The 23377-nt window shown below is 39.7% G+C and overlaps 1 pseudogene; it reads right to left on the bottom strand.

Annotated features, from left to right (window-relative positions):
• Positions 1–358: 358 nt before the first annotated feature.
• LOC122135153 overlaps positions 359–23377 on the bottom strand; it is a 33834-nt pseudogene continuing 10815 nt past the window's right edge.

The following is a 23377-nucleotide window of genomic DNA, read 5'->3' as shown; positions in this document are numbered from 1 at the left end:
CCCTCACAAACGTCCGTTGCTTTCTCACTCGTGGTGGGCTCTGTAGCTGGCTCTCGCACCTGGTCTGACAGGTTGGGCTCAACTTCTGGGGGTGATCCTCTGCACAGTCGCTTGGCTCTGCTCTGGCTCGCGGATTATGGCAGGAAATGGCTCTCTGTCATCGGTGGAGATGGTGGGCTGGGCTCTGGGTCAGGGAGTGGCACTGGCGATTAGCTCCTGGGAGCCAGCGGGGATCGAAAATCCATTTCTCACCAGTGTTCACTCCACAAAGGCGGCGAAATTCTCTCGGGGACCATCCTCGGGACGACGGCGCTCTGTACGCGATATTCAAACTGCGTCCTAGAATGCACAGAGCGTGTCATCTGGGTAGTTGGTGAGGCTTGCCTGCACCAGGAACAGTCTGGTGTGGGCCCCGAGCGATTTCTCCCCCTGCTCCAGCAGGAGGAGGAGGAGGTATTCCGGGCAAAGGAGGGGATCCATAGGTCACCACAGGAAAAAGAAAAAACTGAGAAAAAATGGAAAACAAACAGAGGGGAGACAAATGGACGTAACTGTTAGGTCGGGTCTTCTGTCACGCTCTGTGTAGAGAGGAACAAGGAGATGCGGAATACATGAAACAATCTTTAATGGAGTCCAGGAACAGGGTACATCCAACACAGGGAGTCACAGGAAACACACATAGCAACAAAGTAGACCAGACAAACAAGAACTGAATGGACTAGGGCTTTTAAAGACAGGATAATAATGGAGGAATGAGTCACACCTGGGGTAAAATTGAAAACAATTAACAGGAGACAGAAAACTGGGTCACAGAGCAAAAACACACAGACAGGTCCATAATCCTGACAATGACAGAGTTTAAAAAATATAAAAGGGGTCATATGATGTTGCTAAAAAGAACATTATTTTGTGTATTTGGTGTAATGAAATGTGTTCATGCAGTTTAAGGTTAAAAAACACATTATTTTCCTATAAAATGTACATTATTGTTTCTCCTCTATGCCCTGCCTTTCTGAAACGTGTCGTTTTTTACAAAAATTCATCAGTCTGAAAACGAGATGTGCTCTTATTTTTTTTTTTATTGGCCAGCTTTCCAGTGCATTGTGATTGGCAGACTGCATCAAGCGTGTGACGTAAATGTTACACCCCCTTGCCATATTGTGATGCCCCTGTGTCCCGGTCAGACACACTGGCGCCGACAAGACAAAAACCAATAAAAACGCATTACAAAACTCTGCATTTGTTGCATCCAGTGGAGACATACTGATAATTACTGATTATAATGACTTATACTATGTTTTTACGCATTGTGTTGCATTGTGCCGTGTGTAAAACATATAACCATGTCTGCATTTTTGATCGGGGGACAAACAACAAGCGCTACTTAATCACAATGCTTAAAAACGTGTTTTGACTCATCAGTGGCAAATCCTTTATATATGAAAACATAACTTACAGACTGTGAGTCAGAACAGTCTTTCATTGTAGTCTTCTCTCCCCCCCAACCCCAGGATCAGGAAACAGTTCCTCCATAAAATGTGCTGCACACATCTGAATATTTGGGTTGAACTGTTCTGGAACAGGGGTGATAAATACAACTTAACCACTGATTTCTAGTTGTGTCTTCTTGTGGAAGACCAAAGTATTTTCGCTTTCACAACGAAACAGCGTCTCCACAACATGGCACCAGCAGCAACAGCGAGAATCAAAGGTTATGTCTTCTTTCTTTGCATGAACATTCGTGTGGCGTTATACAAATCTTCCCACATCGTGACGTAGACATGTGGGTGCGTGTTTAAACGAGGTGTTTTAGGAGGACGAGTCTTAACTTTTATAAATAATATCTCTTTGGGTTTGAGACTTTAGTCTTTGCAACTTTACAGATCTTCTTTATGCACCAAGAGATTGTAACAATCCGAAGAGAAAGGAAAATTGGTTGAAATCGCATCATATGACCCCTTTAAAAACAAAAAGAACATGAAATTCCTTAATAAGTTTAGAAATGGAATCATAGTACAGTAATCCTACTTTAATGTAGAAAAAAAAAAAGGTTCATAACCTTGTTTGAAGCTACATTGGATTAGTGGCTAAATTGGATTAGGTCATGGTAGTACTCAGCACTGGCTGTAGGGTATTTTGGCATAACATTTACAAGGAGCCCAAAAACCAGCTACTGCAGGATAATGAGACTACAGATTGAAGACATGATAACAGCAACACAATGGAAAACACTACAGTCACAGATACTGAAACACAGGTTTCTGAAGAGGACATGGAGGAAGTGGTGATGGTGTAACAAGACCATTTTTGCAAGAAAGTTTCTGAAAGCCATAGAACAATCATCAAAAAAAAAAAAAAAAAAATGCTGAAATATGATACTTGCATAACACTCTCCTACTATGCAATACTTATTGCAATTTATGTTTTTCATGACTAATTTTACTGTTGAAGAGATACAATTCTGTAAGTCCCAAACTTAATTTTGAATTTTTTGGAATTATTTATACAGTATGTCTATCTATATATATATATATATATATAATATATATATACACACACAACTTTTCCAAATATTTGTGTGCACAATTATAAGGCAATTAGATTATAAAGTTAGACTATATTAGATTACAATTAGTTTATAAAGTTTAAAGGTTTTTTTTTTAATAATGTGAATTTAATGTGTAAACATTAAAAAAAAAAAAAAAAAACAGCGACCATTATAGCCACCCTTGCTTTCCACCTGACTTTCATGAGCCGTCCCTCCACAGAGTGTCTTGATCAGTTCTCGATCAGCTGTAGCTGAAGCAGCCACCACAGCCTCCCAGATGTGTTGTTTTCCCTCACTGTAATTCATGCTTGAGAAGGGCCAACCAGTTCTCAGTTAGGTTTAATTCAGGTGAACAAGGGGGCCAGGCCATTATTCTGTCACTTCAGAAGCATTTTAGGCAAGCCCAACAGTAGAGCACATGGCTGCATGTGATGGAGCAGCGTCGTCGTGCGTCAAGATCTTGAGCTTCTTGAATTCTGCTGACTTCTTGAACTACTATATGGAGAAAGTATCTTCCAGAAAATGGCAGTAGTTTTGGGAGGTCATTTTCAGTCTGTCTGCAGCCCAAAAAGGTCCAACCTAGCTCATCATTACTAACAGCAGCCCACAGCATTATGACACACACAAACCTTGCTGTCGTCTGACTGGAACTGGTGCTCGTGTCCATTAGCGAGTGCGACCACAGGCCCTGCCATTCTGCTCCAAGACTTCACCTGACCACAAAACCTTTGAAAAATAAGCCTTCATGTATTTCTGTGGCTCAATATTGATGATCCGTCCTGTGATTTTGTAAAGTGATTCAGCTTTCCTTAGCGATTCTTGGGATGAGAACCTGACCTCTTGAACCTGAAGGGGAAGTTGGTGGAAGTTGGGGGCGAAAATGCTGGCATTTCTTCTCAACATCTTTTCTGTGACCTGCTTACTATTATTGGCAAACTGCTTGATTGTCCATGGGTCATGCATTGCTGCATTTTTTCTGATAGACCCTTTCATAATTTTTTGGCTTCCATTGTCAGTTAAGTCTTTGGACATTTTCCCCCATAGTAAAAGTCTTCCTAATAATTATACACGTATGAAAGTGTGTTTGCCAATTTAAATCACACCTTCCCTCATCAAACAATTACACACATGCTTACACTCCTGTAAACTGATTATACTCAGTAATTATGAAGACTTATGTGGTTTGGAACTAGAAATATGCTTTTAAAAATATGATTAGAATATTCACTTGCCTAATAATTGTACATACAGTGTATATTTGGTCATCTAAGGATATTGCAGTAGTATATTATTCTGAATTCAGCCTTACTTCCTCATTAAAAGCCAGCAGAAACCAGTGGTTTTGAAATTCCACTTCTCATTGCATTCTCACAAACTATTTTTTGAAAAATTTTCTATAATCTATTTTTCCTCTGAAAGGCTAATACCTAATCTAACTCCCCCCATCGAAGGTCAAATTAATTCTATATAGCACAATGTTTTATAATTAAAAAAAAATTAAATGGCAAATATGTAAAAAAAACTGCAAACTTGTGATACTTACAAAAAGCATATTTAAATTTTTATAGATGACAAACCTGCTGTACAAAGCTCGGTGTAAATATAGGAACAAGCTTGTTAAGGTTTGAGGAAGTTATGAATGGCAGAAGAGCACATACATTGACAAAGGCTCAGAAGTGGTTACATCTACAGATTAAAGTCAAAGCTTATGACAGATTCACAATTCCCTGGGTTTATCAGTGACAGCAGTTCTATGAGTCACCATTATGGCTCTTGCTAACAAGGCAGATACTATAAAAATCATCAACGTCTCACTTACACAGACTCACGAGGCGTGAGGCATTTTTCGGTCAATAATGATCAAATTTCTTGAATCAACATTCACAGTTACACATGTATCAGTGTAATGTATCTATGGTGGGACTGATGCTTTATCTGAACAGCAAACAATCATGTCAAGCTGCTGCTGCTTCACAGAGTACCAGTCAGTCCTTGCAGAAGCCCTTTGAATCGAAGCAACTGAACTGAATTAAGCCCTAAACATATTTAACATTCACATCAATAACTGAAAGGAAGCTGCACGCAACTCAAAAGAGTTCAACATATTTAAAATCATATATAATATTGTTCCTAAAATAAAAGACTGGCAGTAGGTCACATGTAAGAGCACTTTGGACGGACTCAGTGGTTGCACTTTTCACAAATAACATGCTACATCAACGAGCCGCAGTCTCACATTTTTTTACTTTTCAAAAGTTATCCTGAGCTTCAGAAAACAAAAAACAGTTTAACATGACAAATCACAAAAAAATTTGAATGTCTCAAGCTATGAAAACTATTGGGGGGAAAAAGTTCCACACGCAAATGTTTAAATAATTAAAACACAAGCAAAACAATATGCAGCTCTGCTATATTCAATCAGATATGCAGCATTTCAGCACACGAGGATTCAAATGAAAAAGCTATCGTTTTAAGCATGCAAGCAATACTCTCACACACGTATCTTCCAGCACGCTTATACTCCTGTGTGGGAAGGCACTTTCTTCAGTCTTCAGGTGGAGACGGTTGTATCTGGAGTTGTAGTTTGGTGAATACAAGCGCAATCTGGGCTTCCCCTTCATGTCTGAGGACATGCTGCTGTTGAAGGGGCTTCCAGTCAGCTTCGCTACACCTGCCAGAAACAGCAGCATTTACAAATTATTGAAAAAAATGAAAAAAAAAAGTGAAAGTCGTGACATTTGCCAAGTATGGTAAACCCATACTCGGAATTGGTGCTCTGCATTTAACCCATCCAAGTGCACACACTACAGCAGTGAGAAGTCCCAACTCTCTAACCATCAGGCCATAGCTGCCCACACACAGCTGTTACAAGTCATGTGAAGTTACTACTATTTCTAAACACGAGAAGAAATAATGATGCAAGCATGTGGTGAAGTCTGTCAGATCAGTTGTCAGTTCTATCTGTGTGTAGCACCTGCGGCTCTGCACACACTTCTGAGGAAGTTCATCTGAAATGAGCTTCCCCCAAAGGTAACGTTTGGGCAACAGATTTCTCAATTCAGTGCTGATCCAGATGGGAGTAAGTACAGTAAAGTGCTGTGAGGGCATCTGCATACAAAAATAAACAGGCGGTTTTGGTGATCTACCGTTAAGATTCTAAGGCTTATAGAGGGTGGATAAAGGTCACTAATTTTACTATTTAGTTTTTGCTGCAATTAATAATATATGATAAAAGATCAGTGTTACTTGTGTTGCATTTATTCCAGTTATATCTGATTTCGTTCTTGCAGGAAACATGTACCTGCAGGGGGCGGAGTCTTCTGGATGAATGCAGGATGATTGAGAGGATCTCTCGGGGAAAAACAGTGCATGGCACACTGTACAAACAGACAGAAAATTAAGATATATGATGATATGAAACTGTAGGAACAATCACTGTCTGAAAACCAATTATCCAGATACTGAAAGTGTTGGGCAGGATGTGGACATTGTTTACCGTGATGACAACAGCAGTGGCAGCCAAAGAAGCGAATAAAGTGAAGAATCACTGATAGGAGTCGATGAACTGCTGAAGAATACTGGGCCCGTCCACTCCATCTGCTATATGTGCTGAAAGAAAAAGTGAAGAAGCATGTGTCCAGTATTATGAGCTATTTATTGCCTCTTTTGGCCTCTTCAGTTTTTTTTGTGGGGTCTCCAGAAGGCTTGTCAGTAAATGACCACTGTTATGATCGGCTGCATGGGAAAAAGATTCAATGCCCCCCACTACTGCTGTGAGTGCTTTGAAAAACATTATCCATAATAAAACTGTCATTTACAGACAACTCCATTATGAAAGTTGTTTACTTGCGGTTTGCAATGCAAAGACTGCTGTCAGATCCAGAAGTTAAGTTCCTTTGCAAAAACTGTGCAATACATTCTGCCTCAATACAACAACAATCTGCAGTGAAATGCTCTAAAGAAAAACATATTCTTCCAACAATGATCAAGGGTGCCATTAAAAATAAACCATCCCACATGTTCCTGATGCTGAGATCCTTCTGAAGGATCCTTTTTGACTATCAACTTGTCTCTCACTGTGCTGTCAGACAGAGGCTGAGGAACAAACCTTGCACAGAAGTGCTGCTGGCTGCTAGAGATGCATGACAGACACGGGGATTTGCAGCACCTGAGCACTGGACGTGCTGCTCACAGACACGGGACGCCGTCAGCGATCCCTGCGGCTTCACTACTCGAAAACCGGAATCTGTTGTAGCTGGGAAAGCTGAGGGAAACCTCCTTCTCCTCTACCACACCCGCAGGTCAGGAAACTGCTCTTCACGACACATGGACAAAAGAGCCAGGCGTCAACACGTGCCACCAATCTGGGAGCCTACAGTAACGCGCAACAAAAAACGAACCGACTGTCAGACACATTTCACTTTTCAGACAGGGATGCACAACATACGTCCAGCTGCTGGAGAGCGGCTGCCGGCCCGTAGACGGTCAGCTTCAGCAGCCGGGTGCTGATTGCTCAGGATGATGTCTGTCTGATCGGTGTAGATCCTGGACGGACAGGCAGCCGGGCGCTGAGCTGCTCCTCACGCTGAAGACTGATCCGCTGCACGCCGGCCCTCACCTCCACCTCCGTCACAGACAGGCTCAACACCTTCACCTGCTGGTCACTCATTGGGCTGAAGCTCAGTGCGCAGCTGTAGAAAACCTGGGGTCAGAGGAATAGATAACAGGTCAAGGTGTTAAAACCTGGCAGTCTGAAGTCCAGGCTGGAGTGCAAGGTTCAAGTGAGAGACCGTGCTGGCGTCGAATGCCGTGTGAGTGTGGGAGACGTCATGAGGAGAGAAATCCACAGCGCTGCTGGTGAAGCGGAGCTTACAGCTGACGGAGGACTCTGGGTGGAGCAGAGCCATGCTGTCTGACTGAGACGACGAGCAGCTCCCTGCAGAAAGAGAAAGCACAATCATGAGTATATGATGCTTTACTAATTACTATGGATTATGACAAAATGGAACAGTTCCTGTGTATGAGACTTTACATTTGGCCTGTGTTCATTAAAATGCAGTCATACTAAACAATTATTCAGCATTTGTGATTCTTAGGAATCAGGACCCCTAACAGGCGGTTCTTTGCAATCCATTTTATTTTTCCCCAAAATCTCGTTTTCCTTTTTTTCTTGGATTTCATTTTAAGGGGTAAAACAGTTGTGTTATATGAGAAGCATGAAAGCGTCTCTCTCTACTGCAATTCGTGGACGTGTTCTGTACCAATGAGATTGCGTTCCTGGGTTCCTGGTTGACATCAGGACTTTGAGGGTGTCGGTCCCTCTTCACTGGCAGGAATCAGGACCAGGACGGTCTGAGACGCACCTTCCAATTAGAAAACCTAAACAAATGCTACAGCATTACAATAACAGTACTGTTTAATCTGCCCAGTGTTTCACAATTTTGCACCAAAGAATTTTCATGATTTTTCCTTCTAAATATCGTGACTCAGAATATCGCCAAAAACTGAAGTCCATGTGATTAACTTCACCGCTCTGTAGGTGCGGAGTGAACCGGGGGATCTCGTAGATAAACACACTGACTGATGCCCCTGTCTCTGTGCTACTGCCGCTCCAGTCCTGGGATCGATCTCCAGCCGAGCGCTGGACGACGAGCTCCACACACCTGACACACCTGCACATGAACAAGTGACTTTCATGGATACTCCAACTACTCACTGAAAAAGCCATGAGTCTGCAAACACTGCACTTTGGACTGTCCTTGATTTTATGTGTCCGGTGTTTTCTCTTACCCTCCTGATTAACAACTGTGCAGAAAAGCACACAACGTCTCCCACGACCAGACCGCTGGTTTCTCCAGCCGGATGAATGGCATGCTGGACCGGCAGTGCGAGGAAATCTACGATCCCGGCCTGCTCCGAGTCCCAAACCCTACCAGCAGGTTCAGACCCACATTCACCGTCCCACTGTCCAGCGTGGCCGTTACTCGAACCCTTACTGACCTGCACCAGACCAATCATCCCTGCACGCATAATACAGTTCATTACAAAAGCATATGCACATGATTTTTCCCTCAGGTTTTTTATTTAGTCTGCAATTACCACCTTACATATTAACATTATGTTTCTGACGCCTGAATATTTGTAAAAAAAACATTCATTCTTTTTTTTTTCTTGATTTGCACCCATATTATGACTCCTCAGTATGATCCCTTTTTCTCTGTGTTAGGAGGAACGAGGTCTGCTTCATGTGTCGTAGTATTACATTAAGACAGTAACTGCACATTACTATGTTATGAAACCACTGAAAGAAAAGCACGAAATTCTTTCTTCACATTAAAAATAAAGCTGATATGGAAGACAGCAAGTACTTTGTGTAAACATCTAGATTGCGTTCCAGATAGTCCTCTTTTCACATAGAGAATCCAACATGGTGACATATGTTGGTTACATTATGACTTGTGCTTTTTTTGTCCCATGACGTGGCAAGAGTTTGAGAAGAAGTTCTGAATAAACACATGTTCACTGCTGTTAGGGCTGTAACAAACAAGGATATGTTGAATGAGTTATTATTTATTGATCATGTTTTTTTAACATTGACCCTCAATGTATTATTTCTGATTAGTCACTGAATCCTTACCAGTAAACTGAGTTTTAACCTAGCAATAATTAAAAAATTAACGTTAACTTCTAACGTGATGTCCAATAGACACCGGGAGGTTTTATCAGAACTGACAGCATGTTAAATAAATTAGTTCCAACTGATGATGTTAAAACATAAACATTTAACATGCTCCCTGGAAGTCTTGGTTGATTATAATATGAGTGCTGCCTGCGTTTGTCTTGCTGCTGGGCTGCAGTGTAGTCAGAGACACAGTAGTCATGGTAGAAGGTGCGTTGCTTTACCTGTTGGTGGAGCAAGCGGAGCACAGAGTTGTGCTGTGTAAGGTGTTCTCCCGTGCTGTCGTTGAAAATGAACGCTGAAAGGTCAGAACAGCTACCAGCGGGATGGCGGACACAGCCTCTCTGTTATACTTGTGCATGACCGGACTAAGTTGCTCGTACTCAGGTAAGAGACGGTCACCACCTTTCACAACAAACACAAGCAGCCGTTCACACATAAAAGACGCTTGACTGCTGACCCTCAATACTAACTAACTCAAATATTCATTTACAATTAAGAGTACCTCCGCATGGATTCCCACACAGAACATAAGACCTATATGTATGGGATATGGACAGTCCTTTATTTGCTACATTAATTTGACAAATGTAAGTATCAGCCCTGATAGTACCATCCAACTAGCCTGAAACTGCTAAATAAACACACACACACACACACACATAGCCATGTATTTCACTGTACGCGCTTATGAGCAATGAACTTATGAGCTAATTGTCTTTTATCTTAATATGTTGATTAAACTGCAATTATATTATAATATTCTATTTAGCTGCATTATTATACTAAACTCTGCAATTCTACAATGAATGAATATCCTCTATTTTGTTTTTAATTAAGTTAGCGTTCAGTAAAATGCACTTAATAACTTGGCTAAAATAATGGTGTGTTTTAAAGACTGTCACTCAGTTGCATGTTACCTTCACTCACAGCGATGATGACGGTTTTGATTGACGCCGAAGGTTTCCTGTGAGGCTGATCTGTAGGCGATGCCGTTCCTGTCATGAGATCCAGAAGTCAGATGACTCTTTATCATCCCACGTTACTGAAACGAGGAGCAGCTCCTGTCCGGACAGTCCAGCACACGGTAAGGCACAGGGAGCCCCTCAAGTCCATCGCTACAGCCACATAACGACACAGTTCACAGCCTAGAATGTGTACTGCTCCGCAACAAAGCTTTGATGATATGGAACTAAGTTTTAAGATCCCACCATTTTGTCTGAACATGTTACTCAATATTATTTGATGGATCTCTGGAGTACTTAATTCTAATTTTCATTGTATTTTAATTAAATTCTACCATTTTTTTAATTGACTAGCATGTAAAAACAGTAAAATATTTCTTATAATGACCGTCTTGTCCCGTGGGCAACACAATGTTATGACTGGACCGTTATCAATGAGGAAACGTTATAAAGCCCCCGGGCGCTCACCAACACGGATGTGCTTCTCTGTTTATTATTTCAAATAATTTGTGTGCTATTTATTCATTTTGTTTTTTAAAAAGCAGCCATTCGACCAGTGGGATAAATGTAGAGCAATTTCACAAAACAAACCCCTACAGGGTTAAATCTTTCACTTAAAAGGGATGGTTCACGCCAAAAAAGGAAAATTCTATCAACTTACTCACCACTCATGTCGTTCGGCACCCACTATCACAAAACAAAACCCATTTTCTATTCTCTATTCAGGGCTCGCGAAAATTTTCAAAAATCCGCTGGTAGCGCCTTCGGAGGCAGGTACTGTTCTGATTTTAATTCAGAGCCCGAAAATGAATTTAACTATAGCGGTCTGTCACGTTAGATTAGTATTAGATTAGATTCAAACTTTATTGTCATTATGCAGAGTAATATTATATACATATAAGTGGCAGAGTAAGTGAAGCTATGATTTACAGAAGTTGTACAGTGTATTTTTTTTTTATTTTTTTTTAATAAATAATAATAAAAATCAGATAGGAGTTTTAAATGCCAATCAAAAATATTTTCAATACACAAATATCAACAAATCTGAAGGTAATGAATCTTATTTGGCAAGCACTATTAAGCAGGCCTATACTGCAGTATCATTAACTTATTTTTAATTTTTTTTTTTAAATTTAAGGCAATATCTGATCCATTTTAATAGAGGGGCTGCACAATATTTTCATTGATTTGACCTATACAACAGGCAAGAAAGGCGGATACAAAAGTGAAAAGAAACAAAAATAAAGCAAATTCATTCTTCGTGGCCCCTCTGAGCTTCTAAGGCAGCACCTGGAATATTGTAGGTGTTTTCGCCCGTAACAGCCTGTAGCACGAGGAAGTCTGGTGTGGGCCCGTCGCATCATTGGTACAACGCTGCTGTTAATATTCATTTCAGACATTTATAAGTGAAGATGAAATTAAAATAAACCAAGCAGACACGTTTTCTGAGGACAGTCAGTTCGGCCTTCAGATACAATTCAAATAAAGACATCTAGGAACACAGTGGAATTTTGGCTAGCTGAAACGTAGGGCAAGATTTGCCTGCTATGATTTTATCAATAAAATAGTTTAGGCAAGTAAAATGCTACATGACATTTCTCACCATAGCGAGCGAGTAATAACCGCCGCTGTTTTTTGTAGCAGATAAACTTACAGTTTTGCTATTTGAGATGCCTGCCCCTGACCACTAATGAGAGATGCAGCAGACTCAGGTAATTCTGTGGTGCACCACAAGTTTAATCTCCCTCTCTCCCTCATAACTGCATTATTCTAAAAATTATACGTTTTTGAATTAGCAACGGAGGGGCATTGGATGAGGCTGAGTAAGAAATTAATCCTACACACAAGAGCATTTTAATAGGAGGCAAAACCTGAACGTCTTGAAATATAACATCTGAACAATGTCTTGAGGTGTGGTAACCGTAGTATAAGCAGGAATAACTGACTCTGGTCTATTGAATTATTATTATCGTGGCCGCAATCACCACCTCGGGTTGTGCAATTATGTTCTAATAATCCAACAGCCTGTGGTTAATAATTTCTTACAATAATGTGGTCTGTAATGCATTTATGTTACACTGTGTTTGTGTGTTATTTGTAGGGCAGCAACAGCTCACATTCACAGCAAAGCAACATGATATCTGATGAGGTTCAGCAGGTCTAAAACTGTGTGACAGTACAGTGTTGATGTGAAGCAAAGGCTGCAGCTGCTGAGGTACCTGTTGGTTTGGAGTTTGAGCAGGGAGTTTGGGGACATCATATCTCCTCAACTTCAACTTCTGGGTTCAACAGCGTGCAGTTTCTCATAAAACCTGAAATTCAATGTATGGCAGGGTCAGTCTTTGCTCTCGTTTCATTCACATCATAACGTTCTTCAAAATGCAGTGTTGCAATGGATAAAACATTCAAATGCTTAATTGAGGAGTTTGTTTTTTTTTAAAGCCAGTATCACGAATACAGTGATGCTCTGTGAATGAGATTCAGTCTACCTAACTCTGTTATCTCATCATGGAGCTCGAGGGCACTGTCCTGCAGATGTCCCGCCAGAGGAACGCTGGTCTTCACCACCACCTCTCAGTCCTCTGTGCGGGCCTTTACCTCTTGCCAAACACCACTCATGGCGAAGTTGTGCTCACAGCGCTGAGCTGGTACAAGACGCCTGCAGACAGATCACACCACACACACACACCAACACACACACACACCATCACACACACACCACACACACACAGCACACACACACACAGCTTCATCTAAACCGCAACACACCAAAGATTGCTTTGTTTTTATATTCATTTTCACGATGTTTTATTAGTGCTAGTCAATGATCACAATAAAGACGAAATAACTAATCAAAATGAATGTTTGTGGAATGAATCGCATCTTAAAAGAATATATTTATATGTGTCCCTGGACCACAAAACCAGTCTTAAATGACATCTGAAAGGATCAATATTTGGCCGAGATGCAACTATTTTTTGTAAATCTGGAAAAAAATGCTAAATACAACTGAGAAGAATGCGCCTTTAAAAAAAAGTTGTCCAAATGAATACTACTTAGCACCTGGCATATTACTACAAGTCAAAAATTATGTTTTTGATATCATTTACATGTGGCAGGAAATTTACAAAATACCTTCAATGGGAACATGATCTGTTTTTACATTGATGATCTCTGAATGATTTTTTGGCATAACAAGAAAAATCGATAATTTTGACGCGCATACAATGATATTTTTTTTTCTTTTTTGGCTAATTGCTAAATATATACCCCAGTTGAACTTTAAGACTGGTTTTGTGATCCAGAGACAACATATTGTCATAATTTTATACTGAATCTCTAAATTAATGTAGAAACAAGTCATAAAGACAGCAATATTTTACAATTTTAAAAAAACATTTCTATTGATTTCCATGCAGTGACAAAGAAACTTGCATGCATGTTTCAGTTTAAAAGGCAGCGCGGTCTCTTCTTTAAATCCTGATGAACATGACGCACATCTTTTTTTGTTTTTAACGGTCATTTAAGGACTGTTTATAAATTCACGAAGTTCGCCAAAAACTGGTATTTTGACAATTTTGTGTGTAGTTTGGTGTGCGTGAAAGGAGAGAAGTTCAGATGCCTAGAATACTGTCGATGTTGTCTTAAACGGCTTTTCTGTGGCTGTGCTACCAGAGAAGCTGCTTACATGAGACATGCGCAGCCGAAAAATACGAAATTAACTTTCTCTATTGCATCCTTATGCTTGATAGCCGTTGTTTCATGTAGTCTAGTGGTAAACGCTAGGCAAAGGAGTGGCCTAGGAAGAAAATGGTTGCTGCATTAATTGCGTTAATATATTTTGGAATTGCAATAACTGAAAACAATTAATCACAGCAATTTAAATAGTACTTCACTAATCTTTTATATGGCAAGTTAGGCCCTAATAAGTTAACTATGATTTTAACAACATTCCTTTCATTTGTATTCACAAGGCAAAGCAGCGAGTAATTGATCAATAGGCTTGCTTAAAATCTAGATATGTTAAATCTTAAAGTTAAAAAAATTACTGAAACCCCAAAGGCATGGACTCAGTGCAGAGTGAGAGTGTTCCATTCTGCTTACGTGCACTCTGTCATGGCCCGTGTTGTGAACGTACCCCTAGATGTCGCCTCTTTGTCACACGACTCATGGGAAGGTTCATCTCCAGGAAGAGCGTTCCCAAAGTAGATATTCGCGTCTGGCTGCTGGTCAGGCCGCATCGACATACAACCGGCATCGTTCACAAGGCGCACAGACCAAACCATTTACAACATTACAATCCTCAACATCCTCTTTGGGGCAGATAAAAAACTACACTCATATGTGTGTTTTTACGTCAGAGATTCCTGCTTCATTTCTGGTGATTGGGGATCTCGTATTCTCTTATGGCGCTTTATCAGCTGGACCACAACACTCCACATCACACTTGATCCTGTCAATGACAGTATTTAATCTCCAGCCTCACACTACACACAGATCAAGTGCGCGCTTCATTCATCTGGCACATCTGTCCTGCAGAGCATCCACCTTTGACACCACCACCATCCAGTTTGCCGGTTTCTGTGTCCGACGCGCAACGTAACTGCACCACGCCGGTCACAACTCTCATGTTGCCTCCGCACTTGCGACACGGCCGCTATGACGATGCCGCCAGACTGCTGACAGAGGCGATGTTCTTCTGTGGGAGCAGAGAGAAGAGGATGTTGGACTGGGGCTGTGGTCCTACCTTCTCAAATGACGTGATCTATCAACAACCCTGCAACAGGTCAACAATGGCATTCCAGGTGGAGTCCTATTTCTGAACGAGGATGCACTGAAAAAAAAAATGCAGCAGACATGTCGCTTTGCAGGCGCAATTCAATGTGCTTAAATGGTTTCACCCTTGTTTGCTACTAGAAGAAATATTTCCACATAGAAATTATAGAATAAGGGCAATGGAAAAGCATACTCTGAAGAGCATGCCTCCCTCATAAAACTGCTCAGTGGTATGTCCTAACTATTATTTCATCCATGCATATGTCGCAAAGAAATTATGATTGGGGGGATTTGATGTTTCAAAAATTATGAAATTCATAATCCTTGAAACCTTTTTTCAATACTTCATGAAAAAGTGGTTTTCTGGAATGATTTAATTTCCAGAACTAACAACAACTGTCCATGTAAATTATAAGGCTAGTTTATATTTTGCCACACATCAAATCTGTAGTGCATTAGACAAGTGAGGACAGAATACTCTCTGCTAGCTAGATCAGTCTGATAAAAGAGGATGATGTACCCCTGCATCAGTGCTCCGCACTATGTCCCAAAAAGTGACTTATCCTCGGCATGGTCAGTCTGAGGTGAGGAAATACCTACAGAATCAAAAAAAAAAGAGGATATCTTTTTTAGAGAATATCATGAGGGGTCTAGCCAAGCATCTAATCTGATTTTCAAGTAGCAACTTATGGTGTAGGCTTCAAGAAGCCACCAGGCAAACCATATATTTTTCATTGTTAATAATTGGCATTAGTTCTTCATTTGCTAACTTCATTTCTTTAGGTAAAGAATATTTGAATCACTTTGACCTTCACGACAATGTTATTGTACATTACATTTATTGGCATATTAGTCATTTTATGATTGATCATTTATTATGCTGCTAATACTTGGGATTTCCCGCCTCCAAACGGGCCTTAGGCTGTACAGAAGGTTTAGTATAAGTTTTGGCAATACTTTAGATTCCGCAGATCTCTTTTATTACCTAGATTCCATCAAAAACAGATCAATCTTTTGTCTGTACTCAAAAACCTCAGTCAGCAGAGGTTGTTTTGTCTGACAGAACCCAGAACTGCATGATTAAATAACAGCAAATGCAAAACCTGTACCAGCGCTGCTGACATGGATTCTTCCTCACAGGATCTGGTTAAGGGACTGGATCTAATATTTGCTAGTGGTAAAGAATCAGTTCCCGTAATTATATTACTAAAACGTTGTGAGGTAAAGCTTGTAAATAATGTATGCACATTAGCTTAGTGCCCCGGCAAGTACACATTGATAATCCAGCCCCTTCTGGTAACCTCGCCGGTCGGCACCCACACGTCGACCTCGGGATCGCGCGTGTAGGGAAACTCACACGAGTCAAGCTGGGACTATAGCCGAGAAGGGGCGTAGAGTGTATTCTCCTGCCGATGTTTGTCTATGCCGACTGGCAGACAACACCAGTTTGGTGTCCAATGTCACCAGGCCTTTTGACCAGATAATGTGGCTGTATCTTCTTCTGATGAATTCAGGGCGAGAGCTCATGACAAACAGCAGGGCAGAGTTTATTAGGCTTCTCACAGACACGCAGAACAGCCAAAGCTCAGGAGATTAGAACACGTTGACCGCACTGCAGGGATCTAATGGAGAGGTGGGAGCGCGGCCTGCTCAGCTTCAGGTTCATGATCAGACGAAGTATTTGGATCTACGGAAGGCTTCTTGTTGGCATCGCATACATACCCGAACATACGGCTCGTGAACTGACCTTGCCAATCTCCACCTTGCAAATGAATGTGGTCTATCTAATTTTACTTCTGATGTTAAAATCATTTGAAAAACAATTATTAGCAATGCACAATGTATGGAATTTCGAAGCCAGATTGGTTTTTTGGTGAAATTCTTAAAAAAATAGTATTTTTAAACATATTAATTAATCAGATTATTATAATTTTTTTTGGTACTGGGATTTCAATGCCGAAGCCTTGTCGACCACTACGCACATAAAACCCGTCCAAATATCAAGATATGTGAACCGTAGGCTTCGTCGCAGGGGAAGGGAAGTTCAGGCCAAAGGTCATGAACCATCACCTGCAAGACCCGCTGCCTGAGCCGGGACCACCCTGAGTCACAACCAATTGGAAGATTACATTCAATCATTATAACCACAGAAAGAAACAAGATATATAACAACTGAAGCTGATACTGTGCAGTCAGCTGTAAGGCTCACCACCCCCCCCACCACATCGCACTTTAAGCAGAAGTCGCAGACTAAAGACACTGACTTTTTGTTGCAGTCATTTTAATACCAATACTCATCAGACAGAGGCAATCACAAGTCTTAACATGACTGGAAGATACTAGGAAGATTATGACTCAATGTCTGGAGCTTGTTTAATGATTTTTGGTTGAAGTAAGCTCTCAGGTTCAAGCATAGGTTAAGCTTTGATTCGACAAATTTCGATGGCATATAATGGCCATATCCGAAGAAAATACTTCAATTTATTTATCAATATAATAAATAAATAAATAAATAAATAAATGAAAATAGTGTAATTGACACAAGTCCATGTAAAGTTAAATTTTCTGTCATAAAGGAATAAATAATACTTTTGAGAATAAAGATTAAAGAATCCTATACTTATACTTAAGTGTGAACTGACATGTAATGTTTTTGAGGACACCTAATTGAATATTTATTGTCAAATCAATGAAAATGTGATTATAGTTTAAATTTATATTTAAATAAAGGGCAAATAGTTGAACTTAAAAAGCGCTTTTTTTCCATGTAAGTTCATACCTACTCTGTACTGAACCAAACTCTATGCTAAAAAAATAGGTCCCCATTTCTATGAAACTTGATGTGTCATAAGTTAAACATTCACATGTGTTTTTAAAATATAACTACAATTTAACAGGGCAGCACGACGCTCCTTATTAAAATTTAGACTTCTTGTTTGTATATTGTATGTACGTTTTTTTTTTTTAAATACTGTAATAGTTCATTATTATTATAGTTTTATTCATTGACAGTTTAAGCACACCCCCCCACTTATTTTTCAAAAGGGAAGAGCAGAACGGGATTGTACCAGAAAGGATTGTTTGCATAAAGACAAATCCGATAGAAACTTCAGTACAAACTAAGTTCTCACCTTAAAAATTTCAACTGACCAATTTTAACTTCTTTTGCCAATGGTTGAATGTTCTAGCATTTTAGTCACTTTCCATGATTTGCATTGTGGTTTTCACAAAACGAAGACTGCTGTATTATTTATTTAAAAACTAAACTGTTTCCGCACCTCTGCCTTTTGTCTCCGAAAAAAACTAGCTAAAACCATACATTCATTTTTCAAGTCTACTGGAAAAGTACACCTCGTTGGCTAGAAGCAGAGAGGAATGGGTCCTTCCAGGTAAAAAAACACACCTTTTTAAATGGGAATAGACTAGTTACATGGTCCTATGATCCCCTAAACCCTGGAAGTGTGAAAACATATTGCTTGCTTCTTATTAAATAAGGTTATCATTTCTATCAACCCACTGGACAAAAATTTGCTTTTTCAGATTTTTTTCACCCCATGTTACGCTCCAACCATTTTTTTTGTTGTAACCAAATCCACAAATACCCAATGACCGAGCTTATCTGTTGAGCATTTACCTGAGGTCGATTCCCTGGGACTCAGTGGAACCGTGACGTCTCGCGATTCCCCCCCCCACGGACGCTCGCATTAACGTAGGAAATAACCCTGAGCCCCGCTGCAGAATCAGATCCGCCTGCATAGAGGAAAAACACCACCACCAGTGGCAAACACACCCAGACAAGCTCTTTAAGACAATCAGGTTGTGTTGCGTTGACAGCTGTGTGTGAGCTTACCGTGACATCAGGATGGTTGTCTATGTTTGGTGTCAAGGGTGATCGGGGGGTCACCCTCGCGTTCCTCTACTAACCGCAGGTTCAAGTGCGTGGCAGAGAGACGGGGGCTCAAAGGATCAAACTACACACACGTGTGAACATAACACACCCATCAATTCCGAGCTCACACTTCATAATCAAGCTCCAATAATCATTTAATCTGTACAACTAAGAAAATTATCCTTCTTATTTAATTGTTAACTTCAGCAAACAGCTAATACAATTAAAAATAGGAATATAATAGTTACTACATATATATATATGCCACTAATGTGTGCCCATAAAGGAGTTGCTGCCCCCAAAAGAGCCTTTCAAATGAACTTGAGCCTCATAACGGGGGGGGGGGGGAAGAACAGGGTAAAAAGAGCTCAAAAGTAAAATTAGAAGAGTTTATTATTTTGCCGTGAATCAGCATGTCAGCTATCCTGGTCGGTTGCTTTGTTGTTGGCACAGTAACTGTAGTGATGGTGGGGGCTGAAGGTGTGTGCTTACAAAGCATAGTCCTCCTGGGAGGACCGAAACTGCTCATGAGCTCAGGTTCTCCAAAAACGGGGGTTTTCAGCGCCAATCCTTGAGCAGCCTCAGTGTTCGTGTTCAGTTTTGATGCTTAATCTAACAACCAAAGAGCCATTGTACTAGACAGACCAACTAGTGAACCTTCATGTGCTCGGGTTGTTTGCCTATTCTAGAGTAGGAGTAGTAACGGGAAATCGACTCCAAAAGAGGTCAATTTCTATACCAGGAACTAGAGCATTGTTTCACCCTGTCCCAGGATCCCAAAATCTCTCAAGTTCAATCACTCAATCAATGTACGACTATATCGGTTCACTTAGTGCACCACCAGGGCCTCAACAGTTGCATTAAATATCGGTTAAATTCGTGCACAATACAGGCCTGCAAACGTGGACAAATTAGTGGTTCATTCGTGCACAACAAGATGGCTCAATAGTGCACCAATATCGGTTCAATAGTTGAGAGGTTAGGTCTGCTGTCTCCAGTTTTGTCCGATAATCTGGCACCCATTAGTGTTTGTCACGGGAATACCAAACTTCAGTATTGCGGTACCGATACCAGTGGAAAATACACGGTTATCAGTACCAAGTTTCAGTTACCAAAGCAAAACACAAAATATGCTAAAAAAAACACAACAAAAAAAAAAACACAACTTTATCATTACAATAAAACCAATGCCAATGGTGGTTCCGACAAGTTAATATATTATGAAAAACATTAAAAAAGTTTCACCAACTTTAATTTGTCGTTTAATTAATGAAATTTAAAACACATTTTCTTTTGTGTTAAATAAAGGGAATTTGCTATGAAAATTAAACAGGGAAGAAAATATTGAGTGATTTTATGTCTTTAAAAATATAAAGTTTAATTGATTTTTTCAACAGTAATGCAGTATTCACATCATTCTAACTAAAAATAGTAAGATTGTAGCACAATGCCTTTATGTAAAAATGAACTTTTATTTTTGTCGGGTGGCAAGTGTTTTCCCACAGCCGTTATACACTCCTCCCGCCCCCATATATACATCTATCTGCAAATTCATTTTCTGCCGAGCAGGAGGCGCTTTAAGAGGGGAGAGATACATATTCCTCCGATGAAAGGCTGCTAAGCAGTGCGTGAGCTCACCAAACGCTGCCCTTAGCAAGCAGTACATGCAATGAAAAATTTGCTACTATGAAAATTTCTCAATACAGTCGGTTTCCTTATGAAATACAGTGATACTAAAACACCCGCATCGGTTTTTTGATTTTTGAAACGTGCAATGCTCATGTTTATTCAATGAAGTCAAAGCCTTTTGGAAAATCTTATTGTGTGCGGTCAGTTTTGATATTGTAATAAATCAATGTGTGGGAAACGGCCTGGTTGCAGTGACTCCGCTTTAAATTGACACTGGTTTTTACTCAAATGAAACGGTAATTAAAATGATTGTAAAGTGACTCAGAACAGTTCTGGTGATGTTGTTTATGTATTTATGTCTCATTGAGACGCAGATGCTGAAATTACTGCAAGCGTCACACGCTTCAGTCTATGTAGTAAACAAATCATTCATTCACACCAGAGACGCGCAGAACAACATGCAGGATTCATATTTTTAAACAAACTTTTGCAGCTTAACATTTACAGATACTGGTCCATATGGGAGATTTGATTTGATTAAGTTATGCTAACTTTAACAAATTCCTTGACTGTCCATATTAAAATGTAAGTTTCATTTTCATGACTGGATTTTGAGATTCCCTCCACGTTTTCTGCTTCACGGAAATCATAGCGCTGTATGCGTCAAGAACCGGGTTTTTTAGTACCGACTTGTACCGAAGTACCGGGTCTTTTGACAACACTAGCACCAATAAGTTGATTGCTGGAACAATCAGTTATCTGCAAAAAATCCATGCCGATAGTTTTCCGGGTTGTGTTGGTTGGCTGAGTGGCTGAGAAGGGTCTGTTTTCATTGTACAGTGAGGAGAGCAGCTCTAGTGATTGAAATTACTGACAGCATGTGCTATTTGTTTAGACACGTGATGCTGCACGCTGAAACAGAGCGAGAAGCTTCAGACCCAGATTTAAATGCAGCTGACAGAAATTCTGCCGAGCCACACCGCAGCCCATTCACATAGTTTTTCCATTTAAATATTACATTATATTCACCACGAATCATTGTTTAATGTACATAATGAATTGTACAAATTGAGCATTTTCATTGAAATGTTTGTCTTTTCTGTGGCTCTAATAAAGTCTGTATGCTTCATTTATAGAGCTACAGATCGCTCTTTCCGTTTGCTCCGTTTTTTTAAACACTGAACTTCAAACTTGAAGTAAACTTGTGTCCGTTTGGTGAATAAATAAACTCTTTTAGACCGCTGCTCGACGGGTCCAGAGTGTGTGTGATACCGGTGAGTTCTCCTAGACTCACAGCTGCTCTTTTATTTTGATTAGATAATCATCAAGTCCCCTCAGCCCAAGGCCCCCTGACCTGATCCTGGTTTCTCCCAAGGTTTTTTCTCCATTCTGTCACGATGGAGTTTTGGTTCCTTGCTGCTGTCGCCTCTGGCTTGCTTGTTTGAGGGACACTTCATTTACAGCGATATCGTTGACTTGATTGCAAATTATTGCACAGATACTATTTAAACTGAACTGAGCTGCATGATGACATCACTGAATTCAATGATGAACTGCCTTTAACTGTCATTTTGCATTATTGACACAACTGTTTTCCTAATTAATGTTGTTCAGTTGCTTTGACGCAATCTTTTTTGTTTAAAGCGCTATATAAATAAATGTGACTTGACTTGACTTGATTTCTGTGATGCGGAAAAAGCGCATGGAATCCAGTCATAAAAACAGAATTCACAGTTTAACGCGGAATGTCACAGAATTTGTCAAAATTCTGAATGAATTAATCAAAAGTAGGTCATTACACTTAAATCAAATCGCGATATGTACTAGTATCTGTAACTATTAAGCCTTAAAAGTCGATCCTGCATGTTCTGCGTGACTCTAATGAATGGCGCAGACACAAGGTTTCATTTACACTGAAGCGCGTGTGATGCTCGCGGTGATTTCAGCTTCTGTCGTCTCTCTAAATGAGGACGTAACACACATGCACAACATTTTCTAGATCTGCTCTGAGAGAGTTTTTGATGAGCTTCTGACCGTTTGATTTGAGTAAAACTAGCCTCATATCACATACACAGAACAAGAAATAAAAGTCCGATCTATTTTTCAGTAGAATGTACTTAGCCTACTACTACTACTAAAATGAAACAAACATTATTTTTTAAGGAATAATCACACAACATTTCTTCCATGTTTTAATTTTAATAGTAAATCCCCTTTGTTTGCCAAAAAAAGTTTGCTTAATTTTCAGTAATTTAAAAGTTAAAAGAAATTAATGTTTCATGCCTTCATTTGATAACCAGAAAAAATGTAATACACAACACAGAATTTTTGAGGGGAAAAAAATCATAAGAAAAAAAAAAAAAATTAAGTTGTTTTATGCATTCATATAATTATACATGCTAAAAACATAGAATTTGTTACAATAAAAAAAAATATTGTGAGAAAAAATAAAACATTTCATAGGGCCCTAAAACATGTAATTTTTTGTTTAAACTTTTATTAATGATGATGTGAAAATGTATACGTTTCATGGTTTAATTAGACATGCTTTTTGATTAATAAACTTAAAACTAACTATTAAAACTGAGTGGAGCAAAATTCAAATGGAAAAAAACAGAATCCAGAAAAATTCTAAACAGAAAAAACAGAATTAAAAAAAAAATAAAACGGAATTTAGGAAAAAATAAAAGGATTTTGTGGTAATTTCAACATTTGCTATTACTATTATTATTACTTTATTATTATTACTACTACTAGTATGATTTCAGTACTTTTTTTTTTTTTAATAAAGCACTATTAATCTGTATCTGCCAGTGTGGTCCAACCTAGCTATCGGTATCGGCAAAATCCACTATCGGTCGACACTCTATTCAATAGTACACTATATCGGT

Source organism: Cyprinus carpio, chromosome A23, assembly GCF_018340385.1.
Source record: "Cyprinus carpio isolate SPL01 chromosome A23, ASM1834038v1, whole genome shotgun sequence".
NCBI classification, from domain to species: Eukaryota; Metazoa; Chordata; class Actinopteri; order Cypriniformes; family Cyprinidae; genus Cyprinus; species Cyprinus carpio.
This window is presented reverse-complemented; position numbering and strand designations above follow the sequence as displayed.